Genomic DNA, 15544 nt, shown 5'->3' on the forward strand with positions numbered 1-15544 from the left:
ACAAACAGTTGCATTCAAATAAGAGATTTAATTGGAGATGTGAGCAGCAGATACTACAGGTCAAGCTGGATGGATCAAGGCATCTCAGCAGCTGTGGAGAACAGTCCAGAGCAAGTCTCCTGGACCAGACCCAGAAGGCGGATGTGGGTGCTCCAGGGGAGGGTCTCTGGGATCACAAGGTCTGTAGATAAGGCAGTTTCTTCTCCTTTCTCTCCCCATCTCCCACTACTAATCTGCACTGCTCATGCAACATCCTCCTCCTCCTCCTCTTCTGTTTGGGGCTCCCATCTTCAATCAATGCTTTTTGCTCAGAGGTGACTGCATTTGCATTTACTCCTCTACAAAATCCTCTCTTGATTCTGCCTCCAGAGCATCTCCCAGTCACTTTCAGCCATTTGCCAAGTTTGAGGAAAAGGATTATAAAAGGGATCAGACCTAAAAGGAAGGGATCAGGTATACTGTCAAGAGAAAAGTCAGGACCACTGGACTTTCTATACCTGTATGCATGGGAAAGGGCACATGACAGCTGTTGATGCTTGGGATAAAATGTTAAGTACTGGTACTACTATCAGCTATCATATACGTGATTAATTCATGCTAAGTGTAAATAGGTAGCTGATAATGAAACAAAAAGCTTCCCTTGATGCCTTGCTGGCTGTTAAATGAATGCAAAGTTTAATAAAAAAATGTGAACAGAAAGATATTACAGTGAAAATTAATTCTAGTGGCTGTCATAATCTGCTTTCAGAATATTTTTTGAACATTGAAGCAAAATAAAGTCTCTAAGTAATGACAAAGCAAATCAAATAAATTACACTTACGACACATAGAATCATAGAATTGTAAGTGTACTGAAGAAGAATGCATATTTTAAGAATTAAAAGACTAAGGTATTGAGGACTGGAAAGTACTGGCAAGATATTCACTAACTAAGGAAGATCATGATTCTCTGCTTACTTTTGTTATAACTACAAATAAAAACATCAACTAATTTCCTGGAACGTCTTTGTGTACGGTTTTATTCCTCACATACACAATGTTGTTCTTCCCACTAAAAAAAAAGTATTTTGTATTAGAAATACTTGTTAATATCAACAGAATGCCAAGTTTTCTTGAAAGGCCCTGGGAGGTGCCTTTAGTGCTCTAATCCTAAATTACATAGACATCACTTCAACTTAATTTATGTAGGAGAAATGTCAAGTGTCCATGAGAGTGGACCTCCTGGGAAGCATTCAGAAATGTAGATGTAAGGCCCAGACTTGTTCCTTTTTAATCACATACGTCCTTAGACGCAGAGACTTGAAAGTGAGTAGGGGTATTGTCTTGATCTCCACCTTTTTCCAGACGTTTATTTCAGAAATACCTTTGTTTTTAGTGCTCAAATTACACCATTGGTCTTCTAAGGCAGTTTCATAAGCACTGGACATAGCACTTCATAAAGAAAATTGTCAGGCAGACATCTTTATCAGTGTTGCTGTAATAAGTTCCATTGATATTTCCAGCTAAGCTCAGGTGGCTGAACATTTATATCAGACTCTTCCTCACAGACTTTGAGCATGTGTAGCACAAGTAAAAAGCTAAACAGATCCACTCTTACCTCCTACCTCCACACCACTACAAGCACATGTTTTTACACCGACTTTCTTCTTTCCTCTTAGGGGACAGTGTACTAGGGGGAAGCACAAATAAAAAGCCATGGTCTTTAAATTTGATTTGAAGGTGGTGGGTTTTGTGGTGGTTTTGATCTCCTCCAGGCATTCCATAATCATGGGCCAAGTTGCCTAGAGATCTTTGTCTCCCACACTTCCAAGTCTCTCTGTTGTGGCTGACAGATCCATTGTTTTGGAAGCATGTAGCTGTCATGGGAGGTCATGATCTCCCAGGCATGAGGCAGTCCCTTCCTTACTTTGGGTTGGGCTTTGAAGATAAAAATAGTAAATTTGAACTTGAGTGTAAGTCTGTTTGACAGAAAGTCTTCCCTTTTCCTCCTTGAAAGCTTGTACCAGTAGGCCGTGGGCATCACAACAAGCAAACCACAGATTAGGATAATGGTTAATAACATTGTGGTTTAACAGTCAAAGCTGGGTCAGGGCCCATAGTGCCTGTGACAGTATAAACATATAGTAAGTAACAATCACTGAGCCAAATGCCTTACATTTGGTATTTATATTCCTTATGTTGTGAACCCTAACTTGTCACCAAAAAACATCCACAACGACATCAGTGCAACAGCAAAGGGATATTGCCTTCTAAATTTAATCTGAGGATGAAAACTGGAAGTTCCTAAAAATTAAATCCATGTAAATAATTTTAAAAAATAAATGAGGCACATGCCTGCTCATATATGAGGAAATTAAAGAAACCCACAACAAACACATTTATATTACAACCTTGGTGTGCATATATCATTTCAATGTATGTTATCTTCCTCTGCAGAGAGAAAGTAACAAATATTAATATGGACAATGTTTGCTACCACTAAGCTAGCAGGCTCAGTCCCGGTAGAGTCCTTCCTTATGTTTTTCTCAGGCAGCAACCCTGCCACTTTTTGTGCAACTCCAATTATTATTTTTCTTTCTACACTGATGCTCTGTCATCTATGGGTACCAGCAGAGTGGATTAGAGCTGCCTGTCAGCTTTCTCTGCCTGTGCGAGCTCACAGAATAGCCTTAGCTCACGGCGCGCTGGCCCTGCTCCTGCTCCTCTTGGCAGAGAAATAAACTCCAGTTTCTGGCAGCACATCCCCCTGGCACACAACAGATGTGGGGCTGCCCTTGCCTTGGTGCAGCTGGGTAGCCTAACAACAATACTGGTAGGGTGCTCATCCAGCTTTTTCTGCTGTTATCCTGAAATAGAAATAAAGTGTGGTTATACTGGTCTTTCAGTGTGTATACAGAAAACTGAATGAGCACTACTACGCTGGAATATAGCAGGGTGAAAAAAATGCAAATTCTACAAGGTTTGAGAAAAATACCTTTAAAAGCATCAAAATTGTTGGCTTAAAAACTGATTAATGCTGCCTGCACCCAACATCATGTGCTCACCTGCTCCTGCTCCCCAGCCCATGCCAGAAACTTGGGCTTCACTGAGCGATGACCCTTAATTTATGTAGGAGAGGTATAACCAGAGAGCCAGGACTGGAAAAGAGCAAGCTGTAACAGGAAGCACTTGTATTCCAGCCTGCTATGAGCCACCTGAAGGAAGCTACAAGTCAGTCCCTCTGCTTACCACTGTCATACCTGAGAGCTGCTTGATCCTTGCTTGCAACACAGATTCACCCAACGTGCACCCTCTTGTTTCAAGGGCCACAGCTATATGCATTAATCAAACAAAGATGCCTGAAATCTAGGCTACTGCTGGAAAGGTAACCTGTTGCTGGCCTATTATCCTAACAGACAAACACCATCCTTTAGGGAGAGCAGGTGTGCCATGCTGAGGGACAGGCAGGGGACTGCAGCATCCTTGCACATTACATTGCTGCCCAGTACAACCATGAGCACACTGTGCATCTGTGACGGCCCTACACTGGAGAGGACTCTGGGAACGAGCCAGCCATGAAATCCCTCTGTATCCTCAACTGTACCATGAACTGCCACATATAAAGGTCAAATTCTCCCTTGGCCAGGTAGCACTGACGCATTATGAAGACAGGCAGACAAGAACATTAAGTTATAGTAGGCAAAACCCAATCATCTCAGGGGCCAGAGTAGATGAATCCGGAGGAAGGAAACTTGTTGGCACTGTTATCCCTTATTCACCCATAAAACATTTTATTTAACGAAGTTGCCAACCGCTACTTACTCATGTGGTTTACAAAATCCATAGATAAGTTGTCACATAGACTTAAAGTGTTGTTAATCATATTAAAACCAGAACAAACAAGGCACTCCATCATTCATTCTCGCCAAGAACAAATGCTTGGCAAATGCTGCAGGTAAAGGTAGTTCCAAGTACTCAGTGAAGTCTTACTGCGTCAACTACAGCCTCCCAGTAGGTACACTTGCTGAGCTTTTCAAGATGCACACTGGTTCTTAAAAAGGAGATAGGTTTTGTGATGCTTCTCTTTCCTCAAATGCATTTCTGCATAGAGAGTTGCTCTCACCAAAGTGCAGAGCAGCCTTTTGCTCTCTTGCTGGGCAGCATTTGCAAGTCAGCATGCTTAGAATGAGGCAGCTGCACCACAAATTAAATTTGAAACACGAATCCAAACTGAAATATACCCCAGTCAGTATGGTGGAGGAGAATATTTTGGCTTGGGGACAAGCATTGTGGATTTAGATTTTAATTTTCCAAAATGTAAAAAAACCCCAACGTTATAAAAAGTATTAATGAAAACATTAAACCTTTAAAAAACCCAAATCATTGGCTTTTCTTCTCAAGAATAGGGGAGCAACATAACTTCTGCTCAGCTTTGCTTGCAGCAGTACCTATCAGATATAAATAGCACAACTCAGTTTTTTTCTTCTGCCTTTTTGTGCTTATACAGAACAGTAGCCTTCGCACTTGTAAGTATAGTAAGAAATAAAGAAATATTATTAAAAAATTAATAGCTCACAAAGCTGAATCACTTGGTGCAAAAATTGGCATTCTTGCAAGTAATATTGTATTTGTTTTTGTTCAACTATGTTAGGTGATTTTTGTTTGGTTGGTTTTTTGTTTGTTTTTAAATGATTGGTACTGAGGTTTGGATTTTAAAAATTAAAATTAATCCATTATTCAAGTAATTAATTACTTTATGAGTAACACTCCTTAAAAGCTACTTCATTAAATTATCATTGTTTCTAATTTATAATCATGCCACCTTCTGCTGTTTTATGGCATGAGATCCTCTAAAAAATGGGGCGGCTTTGGGTAGTCCAGATTCCAGAGATTCCCAGATGTAGAAGACATAAGTTATCAGACAGCCTGAAAAGAGACCCTGAACACTGGGAAAACAGTCCACATATTCGTGGTTGAAGGCCATGGGGTAACTGTGTCAGAGAAGTGGGGGAAAGAAACCTGATGCAGAGGAGATGATGCCTTTTGTGATATCCTCATGTGCAAACAAAGGGACCTGGGCAGCAGGGAGAGCTCTCAGTAACCCACTTGCTCTGGCAGGCCTTGAATTTGTTGACCTTCAGCATCTAATTCAAATGTTAACTAAACACTTAAGCTGCGTGTGAGGAGGATGTTTGGAGAGTTTTGCCCTTTCAATTTTTATTTTGACAGTTTATTTGGTTCAGTCTCTTTGGGTCTGCAACAGGGATACTTGTGAAAATCCAAACTGAGAGGCTGCTAGTGCAAAAAGAGAGCACGAGAAAAATTAATTATTCAGAACAAAGACTGAGAAAAGGGAGTCTTGAGTATTATGGGACAGGAAAATGAAGGAACAGAAAGCTCAAATCTCAAGCATGATAACTTCATTACGTTATAGCAATGAATCACTCTCTTAGTCTCTGCTTTATATAATACATATTAAATGAAAAAAAAAATCAATTTCATAGGCAAAGTGAAGAAACACTGAGAAGCAGGCTGGAACAAGAGAAAATTAGTTCACCTGGCAAAGTACAGCAAAAAGGTTAAAAAATGACATTAAAGAGGGGTAAAACCCTCAGCAGAGAGGGATCGGGAGAAGTCTGCCAGAAGGACTGATATTCTGAACATCTGGCTTTTCAGTTGTTGATATCTTCTATGTACCTTCCAAGTTCTTTTAAACTAATTCTTTTATAGCCAAGAGTACTTAGGGAATTTTTAATCCCTAAAACTCAAGGCAGACAAAATGCTTTCTCCCTTCTAAATGGAGGGGAAAGCAATGCACAGGTGCAGTCATTTGTTCAAGGTCCCCCAAGGAAGTCACTGACAAAGTCAATTAACATCTTGTCCACTCAACTACAGTGCCCTGCAGAGAAGGCGCTTCTATGTGATGTGGGTCAAATTCATTGCACGTGCCATACCCACAGACATTTAAAGTCTGTTCCTCAAAAAAGGTGGATAAAGCACAGATAACTTTTTATTTCCAAGCATTCCAAAACTTCGTCCTAGCTCAGAGCTTCATCTTATACCAGTGTTTCACTATCCTATGTTGTGTTTATGTAGATGGATGCATCTCTCCATAAAATATACTGATGCAATATTTCCATTGTTAAGCTGTCAGTGAAATGCTGACCTTTGCTCCTTCTAAAACAAACTTTCCTGTCAATCAAAATCTTGTTATACATGGATATGACATTAGACCTACGAATAACAATCTTGTTGATGGACAGCTCATCTGCAATGATTCCTTTTTTTAAATTGACCAGAGTTTAAAGCCTTAACCACATTCCCCTCTAACCTAAGGACTATCCTTGAGAACATAGACCTAACAGTCAAACAGACTAATTGCCCCAAAGCAACGGGAGGGTTGTAAGCATCTGGGGCTACACCTGAAAAGTAAAGAAAACAGAAAAACTGCAAGAAAACAGCTGAAAGTTTGGTAGAGTTTTGAGGATTTTTTCCACCCTCTAAAAGGGCTGAGATTTAAACTGGGAAATTTTCAGCACATGACTTTTAACAACTACCAGTTTACAGGAAAAGAAAAAAAAAGTGAAACAAATAGTAAAATTTAGATTTTAAAAAACAGCTGATTTCTAAACCAAGAGAGTCGGTGACAAAAATTAGAGTCATCTTGGAAGTACTATAGCTTCCATCAACTTGATGGAGTCACTCTCTAGGAGACCTCACAGCCTCTTTTATCACAAAAGTAGTAGTAAGAAGCTAGCACCATTGGTTAACATGCATTTACTACTCAGCAACTAAGTGTGTGGTTACAGACAGACTTCTTGACTTCAGGTCGTGGAGTAATTCGTGTTTGAAGGAACAGCAAGATGTGTCTATTTCAGCCTCCTGCTCAGCTAGGAGACCAGACCAGGTCACTTGGGGCTTTCTCCAGTAAAGTCTTGAAACCTATTTGTTTTGGTTGACAATTATCTCATTAGTAGAGTACTTCCATGGAGAACAAGTTCCAAAGAACTCTGCCTCTCCCATCTTTTATCAAATAAGGACAATAAAAATTACTGTGATAGAAAAGGAGGGAAAAGCATTCATTCATGAAGACAAGTTAGAAAGAACACACTTGTTTGAGCTTATCATTATGGCTTTCAAATAGATATCTGACTGCATTTTGGTCTCTCTGCTGCCAAAAGGGCATAAAAAAGGCTTATCAGTTTCCTGTTATATCATTCATACACTCTTACCCTCCTTATAACTCAGAAGGTTTCAGTTAACTTGCCAGTGGTCATTCAGGCTTAGCATCTTACTTTAAAAGGTCCATCAAAGCAAAGTCACGTTAGAGTGCACAACCACAGGGGTCCATCCAGCAGAACCTGTTCACATCACAGTTCTCTAGCATCCAAAACTCACTCACCACCTGGCTACTCCCTCCCAGCAAAAAGATACTGCCCTCTCCTCTGCACCAAACTTGAAGACAGAAGAGATAGCAGAAGAGATAAGGGTATGGTTGTCCATTTAATTCACTGAAACAGTTTGGGAGAAGAGTCTTAAGTATCAGAGACGTGAGAAACACCATGCTCCTGGTGTCTATGGGAGCTTTTCAGCATTGATTTTAGTCATACTTTGGCCAATAGGACTGCACCAAAGAGAATAATTCTCAAAGACAAGACATGGAAAAAGCTCAACTCCTACACATACCAGATGCTGAATGATGCAGTAGCATCACATTTATTATTGCCCTATCAGACTGTCAGACCAATATCATTTACACGGGCCAAGACAGCTTCTGATGAAGCACTGAGAATTTCCTTAGGGTGTACCAGGATGAAGAAGTGGATTATTTCTCAAGAGTCCACAGTCCAACTTTCCCTTCTCTTTTTGCTTTGTCTTTCTCACATATACTCAGCTCTAACTGTAGCTCATGCTTCAAAACTAAGAGAAAGGAAAGCCTTAGAAAACAGAACATTGCTTGCTGATCTGTTTTTCTCTCACTTCTGACAGCTTTGAAAAGGAAAATTTTTTCTGTGCTAATAAGACTTCTCTGGGTGTAGGGGAAAGACAGCATTCCTCAGCTTTACGTGAGAGAAATAAATGTTCTTGAGCACTTCAAAGAATAAATTATTTGGATTTGGGGAAAGACTGTGAAGCTAAATCATCACCTTGCACTGCAGAACTTAGTCATCGTTGAGCACCAGGACATCAGTCTTGATCAAAATCTAAAGTGCAACAACTGGGAATTCATAGAGATTTCATAGAATCATAGAATCATAGAGTGGTAGGGGTTGGAAGGGACCTTTAGAGATTATCTAGTCCAACCCCCCAGCAGAAGCAGGGTCACCTAGATCAGGTTGCATAGGAACATGTCCAGGCAGGTCTTGAAGATCTTCAAGGAAGGAGACTCCACAACCCCTCTGGGCAGCCTGTGTCACTGCTCCCTGACCGGAACAGTGAAATAGTTTTTTCTTATGTTTAAGTGGAACTTTTTGTGTTCCAGCTTCATCCCATTACCCCTTGTCCTGTTACTATCTACTATAGAAAAAAGGGATGTCCCGACCTCCTGACACCCACCCTTTAGATATTTATAAATGTTAATAAGATCACCCCTCAATCTCCTCTTCTCCAGACTAAACAGCCCCAGTTCCCGCAGCCTTTCCTTGAATGAAAGATGTTCCATACCTCTGATCATCTTGGTGGCCCTGCGCTGGACTCCCTCCAGCACTTCCCTGTCCCTCTTGATCTGAGGAGTCCAAGACTCAACATTTAACTCAACATTCTCTTTGTGATGACTTTGTGGAACAGCTAGGAAACTGGATGTGGGGACAGACATTGTTATAATAATGGAGGTTTTCTTACATAAAAAACTAAAGTTAAAAAGTGCTCAGTGCTCCTTCTGTGTTAAGCAACACAACAACAAAAAACTCCCATGTTCTATCACCTACAACAGGAGCATACTCAGATAAAGCCAGGTGGCTTGCAGGACAGATTTCCAGAAACCTACCCCAGATGCTTAGCCACAGGGCTTCTCCATCCACACTTATTTCCTTTCTGTAAACCTCTTCTCAAAAAACCAACCCCCAAAAACTCTCAAAAAGCCCACACCCACTAAAAAATTAATGTCTCATGTCTTAGAGTCTACAGTATTCATTAGGGCCACATCACAGGTCTGTATAATTCAGAGATCCTGTAATTTAGGACAAGGCAAGAAAGAGTGGATTGAAAATGGAACCAAGAAAGAAGGAAGCATTATGTTATTATATGTTTAGTAATCATAATGCTACAGAAACACTACCATAAGCAGCAGTGTTTTGGTGTAGCATCAGAGAAGATTCACTTGTATTAAACAGAAAGTTTTGAATTAATGGGAGTTTCTGATAAGAATTAAGAACAAAGTCCACAAGGAATCCAAAACAAAAAAATTGAACTCTCAGAACATTGTACCTCAAATGTTAGAGTCAAAGTCTTGTTGTTTTTATGGGTGTCAATTTCAGATTTGGGAAATTACAGGCACTGTGATAAATATTTCAGTCAGTTGATTACAATGAAAAGTAATTAACCCAGCCTCAACAACAGGTGTTGTATGGGGAAATGCTGGCTTTTATCATGAAGTTGTGGGTGCATGTGCTAAGTGCATTCGTCATTTTCTCCTTTCTTTTATTTAGAGAATGCCCCGGGGAAAACATTCCAGTGCCAGCATTTATAGGATATAATGAAACCCCATTAAATATGTATCTGACTGCTAACAACTGTGTAGAGAATGAACAACCTAACTATGGTTATGCAAGGCTGTCCATTCAGACAGCTTGGGTGGTAGTAGTAGTCCCATCTGATCTCATTTACCCTGTGCCTAACTGCTGGTTTTAAGTTGAGGGAGAGAAGTGTTCTTTTTTTATGTCACTTTATTTCATTTTCTAAGAAATGCACACAAAGCTCTGCTTGACTTAGCAGAAATAGTCCAAAATACCCATAAGTACCAGCATGGCTGTTCATAAATAATTAGGAAAAAAATGTTAAAAGTGCAAAATACCAGTGTTCAGAGTATTAATGCATAGCATCTGTGTGGGTTTGGATGTTGTCATTCTTGTTCACTCAGAGCCCGCTCTGGACAGCCAGCCGGGCACAGACTCAAATACTTGTAAGGGGAGAATGCTAGAGACACTCAGATTCACATTTTTTATTTTCTTTTCCCACAGAAGTTGTCCTTACATAGGAAATACCAATGGACATATTGCCATCTTCCTCTTCATCCTCAAATAAAGCAAAATACACGCAGAAGCGTCTCTCCTCCTGTCTTATCTGCATTTGGAAGGATGTAGAGAAGCTGTGTGTCTGCTTTTTCTGGCTTCTTCTAACCTGATATAACCTTCCCCAGGCTCTGAGGGTCTTGGACAGAAGATGACACGTGGGTAAAAATGGGAGCAGAGAAGCCAGGTGAGCTGCTCCTACAGAATGGCAGCAGGGGAAAAACTACCCTGGTTTTACTGACCTAAGTGATCTTCTCTTCCAGACAACAAGATCCTCATCCTTCATTTTTTTTGAGAGAGAGATATCTTGGGTTGCCTCAGCCAGCACATGACTGGTGCTGAGTCAGGAGCGGCAGTTTAGCACAGGGCATTCTCTGTACGTATGAACTCCTCACAGCCCACTGGGAGAGTCAAGCTCCCAACTCTTACAGAGGGGAGAAACAAATATAGTCAGCATTGGTGACCTGCAAACCCTCTGAACTCATAAAGTCTGCATTTTCCTTTCCCCTTCACAGGTTATTTCTCATTAGGACTATGCAGCAAGTGGAAAAGAAAAATATTAGTATAGATTGCTGTGGTTTTCCTCTCCAATAATAAACTTAGCTGTATGCATTTGCTGAGGAAAAGGGCAAAGAAAATAACACTTATGACAGCATATGTTATTTTTCTCCAGTAGGAATAGATATAGGGGATATGTTTGCCAGGCATGTTTGTTTGTCTAAAGATAAACGGAGTTGTCTCTTAAGCCAGTTACGTGATTTATGAGGGAAGACTTTTCATCCTCTAAACAGCCTTAATAGCTTCCAAACATGCTCATAAAGTGTAATGTTCCTCCCGTCTGAGGTTGCATGAGTTCAAAAGTCATCTCCTGCTTGTGCAGAGATCACCGCTGCCTCATAAACTGTGAATTTACGGGGAATAGGTTACATCCACTGACCCCCAGAGACAAAAGCCGAACCTGACACAGATTATTTAATATCTTACTGACAAATGCAGCTCAGAACAAAAAAATATCTGACTCTGGGCATTTGGAAGTCTGAGCTGGACTGGACGTTAAAGTTGGAGGTTTGTTATTTGGTTTGTTTTGGTGTTTTGGGGGTTTTTTATGGTACCTGTCATTTTCCTTATCATAAATGTAAAGTGGTTCAAAAAAGCATCCAGTCAAATGAAATTACTATGACAGTTTATGGTGGCTTCAAGAGTATACTTAGGCAGATAGAAAAGAACAAGCAGACTATGTGAGGCAAGTAAAAAATATATTTGAGGGTGAAAGGCCCACTCTCACTAGCAGATTTGGGTTTCAATATTAAGAGCCTATCTTAAACCAGCTACCTAAGCACCTTCCAGTCCAAGTACAAACACCTTTATCTGTCAAAAAAGGCTTCTTGGGAAGACCATGCCTTGATATCTCAAGACTGACTGATAATTTTAATAAACTGTTATCTGGCAGGGAGTTGTTTACCCCTGACATTCAGTAACACCACATCAGTGGGTACGTGCACAGGCACACAGCATATGTGCCAAAAACAGTTGTCTTCTGGCACCAGAAGTCTTTCCCTTGCAGAAATATTGCTGTACTGACAGAGGCAGAACACAGTTGCCCTTCCCTGGCCTGTCAGCACAGGTCCCAGCAGTCCTGTTCTTCATGCATACCACTGCGTCATCATCTGTCCTTTGTGCCCAGAGCTGCCTCTGCTTGCCCAGCTGTGCAAGGCTTCCCAAAAAGGGAAGCTGCTCTCCTGCAGGGAGGAGGAGCAGAAAACCGAGCTGCAGGTAAATGGCTCTCGTTATTTAACCAAATTCAAACAGTCCCACTGGAAGGGAAGGATGGATGTTGCCTAGGAATGGCCTGGCTGCCCAAGTGTCTCCAGTGACTAAGGCTGTTTTGTTCTGTACTGAATAAGGTCTTAAGCAGATTTCTACATCACCACATAATCCAGAAAACTGGAAGAGTTAGTGAATATATTTGCTATTCCTCTCAAAACCACATACCTAGAAATTAAACCCATCATCAAGAAAACTAATTTCACTAAGAACACAAAGTAGATTCTAGTGGATTTGTGTAGTCAGATTTTGGTAGCAGGGAGCTACAGGGGTGGCTTCTTTTAACAAAGAGCTGATAGACGTTTCCCTTGTATCTGATATGGCCACTGTTAGTTGGCTCTAAAATGGACCTGCAGCTGACCAAGGTCAAGCCAATTAGTGATGGAGGTAACGCCTCTGTGTATAACATGTTAGAGAAGGGGGGAAGAAGTTTCTGCACAGATGCTAAATGGCAGCGGCAACAGGGAGTAAGAATGCGAGAACAACATCTCTGCAGACACCAAGGTCAATGGAGAAGGAGGGGGAAGAGGATGTTTAGGCATAGATTCCCCTGTGATCTGTGGTGAAGACCGTGGTGAGTCTGGTTGTCCCCCTGCAGCCCATGGAGGACCACTGGGGAGCAGAGATCAACCCACAGCACATGGAGGACTCCATGCCAGAGCAGGTGGATGCCCAAAGGAGGCTGTGATGCTGTGGGAAGCCCACACTGGAGCAAGTTCCTGGCAGGACCTGGGAGCCCATGAAGAGAGAGGATCCCACACCAGAGCAGGTTTGCTGTTATTACTTGTAACCCCATGAGGGAGCCATATTGGATCAGTCTGTTCCTGAAGTACTGTTCTCCCCATGGATGAGACCCATGCTGTGACAGCATGTGGAGAGCTGCACCTCATGGAAAGAACTGCTGGAGCAGTTCATGAAGAACCATATCCTGTGGGAAACACTCATATTGCAGAAGTTAATGGATGACTATCTTCCATGGGAGGAACTCTACACTGTAGCAGTGGGAAGTGTGAGGAGGTCTCTTCCTGGGAAGAAGCAGCGTCAAAGTCTGTGTGCAATGAACTGACCATAACCCCCATCTTCCATCCCCCTGCACTGCTGGGGAGGGAGAAGGAAAGAAGGGAGGAGTAGGGGGAGGTGTTTTAAGATTCATTTTTTATTTTGCATTTTCCCTACTCTGTTCTGATTGTTCATTAATAAATCAAACAATTTCTTCCCATGTTGAGTCTGTTTTGCCCATGACAGTAATTGCTGAGTGATCTGCCTGTCCTTATCTTGACTCATGAACCTGTCATTGTATTTATTTCTCTCCCCCTGTCCAACTGAGGAGGGGGAGTGATAGAGCTACTTAGTGGGCATCTGGCATCCAGCCAGAGCTAAACCACCACATAGATGTTACAGCAGGCAAGTTCCAGGTAGATTTTGAATAAATTCCATGGTCTGAAGCTAGTAAAATTCAAGCAGTTTAATATCTTTGGGGATATTTTTCATTGTAACTTTTTCTTTTATAAGAAAATTTCACCTAGCATCTCTTTTAGCATCATGAATTGCATAGTTTTGTTCAATTTATCTTTGGAAAAAACGCAATGACAAGTGGGATATCTGGCAACAGATTGTGAAATTGCAAGGCATCTTCAATTGTAGTATCTCTTACCATACATGGAAAAAACCCACTTAACTTGACCAAATTAAAGCCACTGAAAAACTCTGCTTGCAGGAGTTCAAATTGTTGACAGAAACACTCTCTGAGCTAGTGATAGGATGCTGCATCCTATGGCTCCAGGAACTAAATAATGATGAAGAGTTTCCCCTGCAGCTGCAGTCCTGGGCAGAGGAGCTGAGGGCTAGGAAAACACGCCTGCCCACCCTGCTACCTCTCAAAAAGCAGGAAGGATTGCAACAAAGACAGCTGGAATGGCAACAACATGAGAAAGGGGAAATGGGTCAAACACAGGAGCTGGGCTGCTGCAAGGACAAGTGGTGGGTGTATGAAGTCCTGGCAGACAGCTTTGAACCCACAAGCCTCAACACCTCCCTGGGTTCATCAATGACTTCTGAACCCTGAGAGAAGAGTGGATTTTGAATCATCAGTAACAGTTTCCTTCCATCTTAACACTGAACTACTGCTATCTGTAACCCTTTAGCTCAAGTCACAGAAGTACATATTCTCTTTGAGGACCAAGATATACATGTAGTGGTTTTACCTGGGCCAGGTTTTTGGTAGCGGGAGGGCTACAGTGGTGGCTTCTTTAAACAGAGAGCTGCCAGGGCTAGGGCCAGTCAATTCTAAGATGGACCCACAGCTGACCCAGGCCTGGCCAATTAGTGACTGAGGTAACGCCTCTGTGAATTACATATTGGAGAAGGAAAAGAAGTTGCTGTGCAGTTGCTAAATGGCAGCAGCAACAGGGAGTGAGAATGTGAAAATATCTCAGCAGACACCAAGGTCAGTGGAGAAGGACGGGGAGTGGAGTGCTTAGACCCTGTAAGAAAGACTCCCATGTGACCTGTGGTGAGGACCATGGTGAGGCAGCTATGCCCGTGCAGTCCATGGAGGCCTCCAGGGAGCAGAGATCCTCTCGCAGCCCATGGAGGACCCCACGCTGGAGCTGGTGGACGCCTGAAGGAGGCTGTGACTGCATGAGAAGCCCACACTGGAGCAAGTTCCTGGCAGGACCTAGGAGCCTGTGGAGATATGAGCCCATGCCAGAACAGGTTTGCTATCAGGACCTATGATCCTGTGAGGGACTCAGGCTGGAGCAGTTGGTACCTGAAGGACTGTTCTCCCAGTGGATGACTCATGTTGGGGCAGGGTGTGAGGAGCTGCCCTCATGGGAGGCCCCATACCAGAGCAGTTTGTGAGGAACTGTATCCCATGGTTAGGACCCACACTGGAGAAGTCAATAAAGGACTGTCTCCTGTGGTGAGGGACCCCACAGTGTAGCAGTGGGAAGTGTCAGGAGGCCTCCCTCTGAGAATAAACAGCAGCAAAGTCTATCTGTAATGAATTGACCATATCCCCATCCCCTATCCCCTGCACCACTGGAGGGGGAAGGAAGCAGAGTCCTGGAGAAGGGAGGGGTAGGGGGAGATGTTTTAAGATTGGTTTTATTTCTCAAAATATGGAACGTTTCATGAATTTGCATGTCGTTCTTGTGCAGGGGCCATGCTAATCTTCTCTATACCATTCCAATTTTAGTATATGTGCTGCCGAAGCAAGCACAGATTTTTTTCTCTCTCCTGTCCAGTTTAGGAGGGAGAGTGATATTATGACTTGATGGGCACCTGGCACCCAGCCAGGGCTAAACCACCACAGCACACAACAGAAACTCTTTAGTAGCAACTTTAAAAAGCTAAGAAACATAGAAATCACAAAAAAAGGCATTTTAGGGTGCAACATCACAGCCTAACAATTCAGGAAATACTTGAAATTGTTGTTACAAACATACTGCAATATCTCCTTTAGTTACAGTACAGAACATTTTCTTTTTTCTGTAGAATAATTGCTTCAC

The 15544-nt window shown here is 42.1% G+C and overlaps 1 non-coding gene across 1 annotated transcript; it reads right to left on the minus strand.

Moving 5' to 3' along the window:
• Positions 1–15148: 15148 nt before the first annotated feature.
• LOC133625247 (U6 spliceosomal RNA) lies at positions 15149–15255 on the minus strand. Its single transcript, XR_009818561.1, has one exon. It is a non-coding gene; the product is annotated as a U6 spliceosomal RNA (small nuclear RNA).
• Positions 15256–15544: the final 289 nt, after the last annotated feature.

The sequence above is a fragment of the Colius striatus genome, chromosome 3, assembly GCF_028858725.1.
Source record: "Colius striatus isolate bColStr4 chromosome 3, bColStr4.1.hap1, whole genome shotgun sequence".
NCBI lineage: Eukaryota > Metazoa > Chordata > Aves > Coliiformes > Coliidae > Colius > Colius striatus.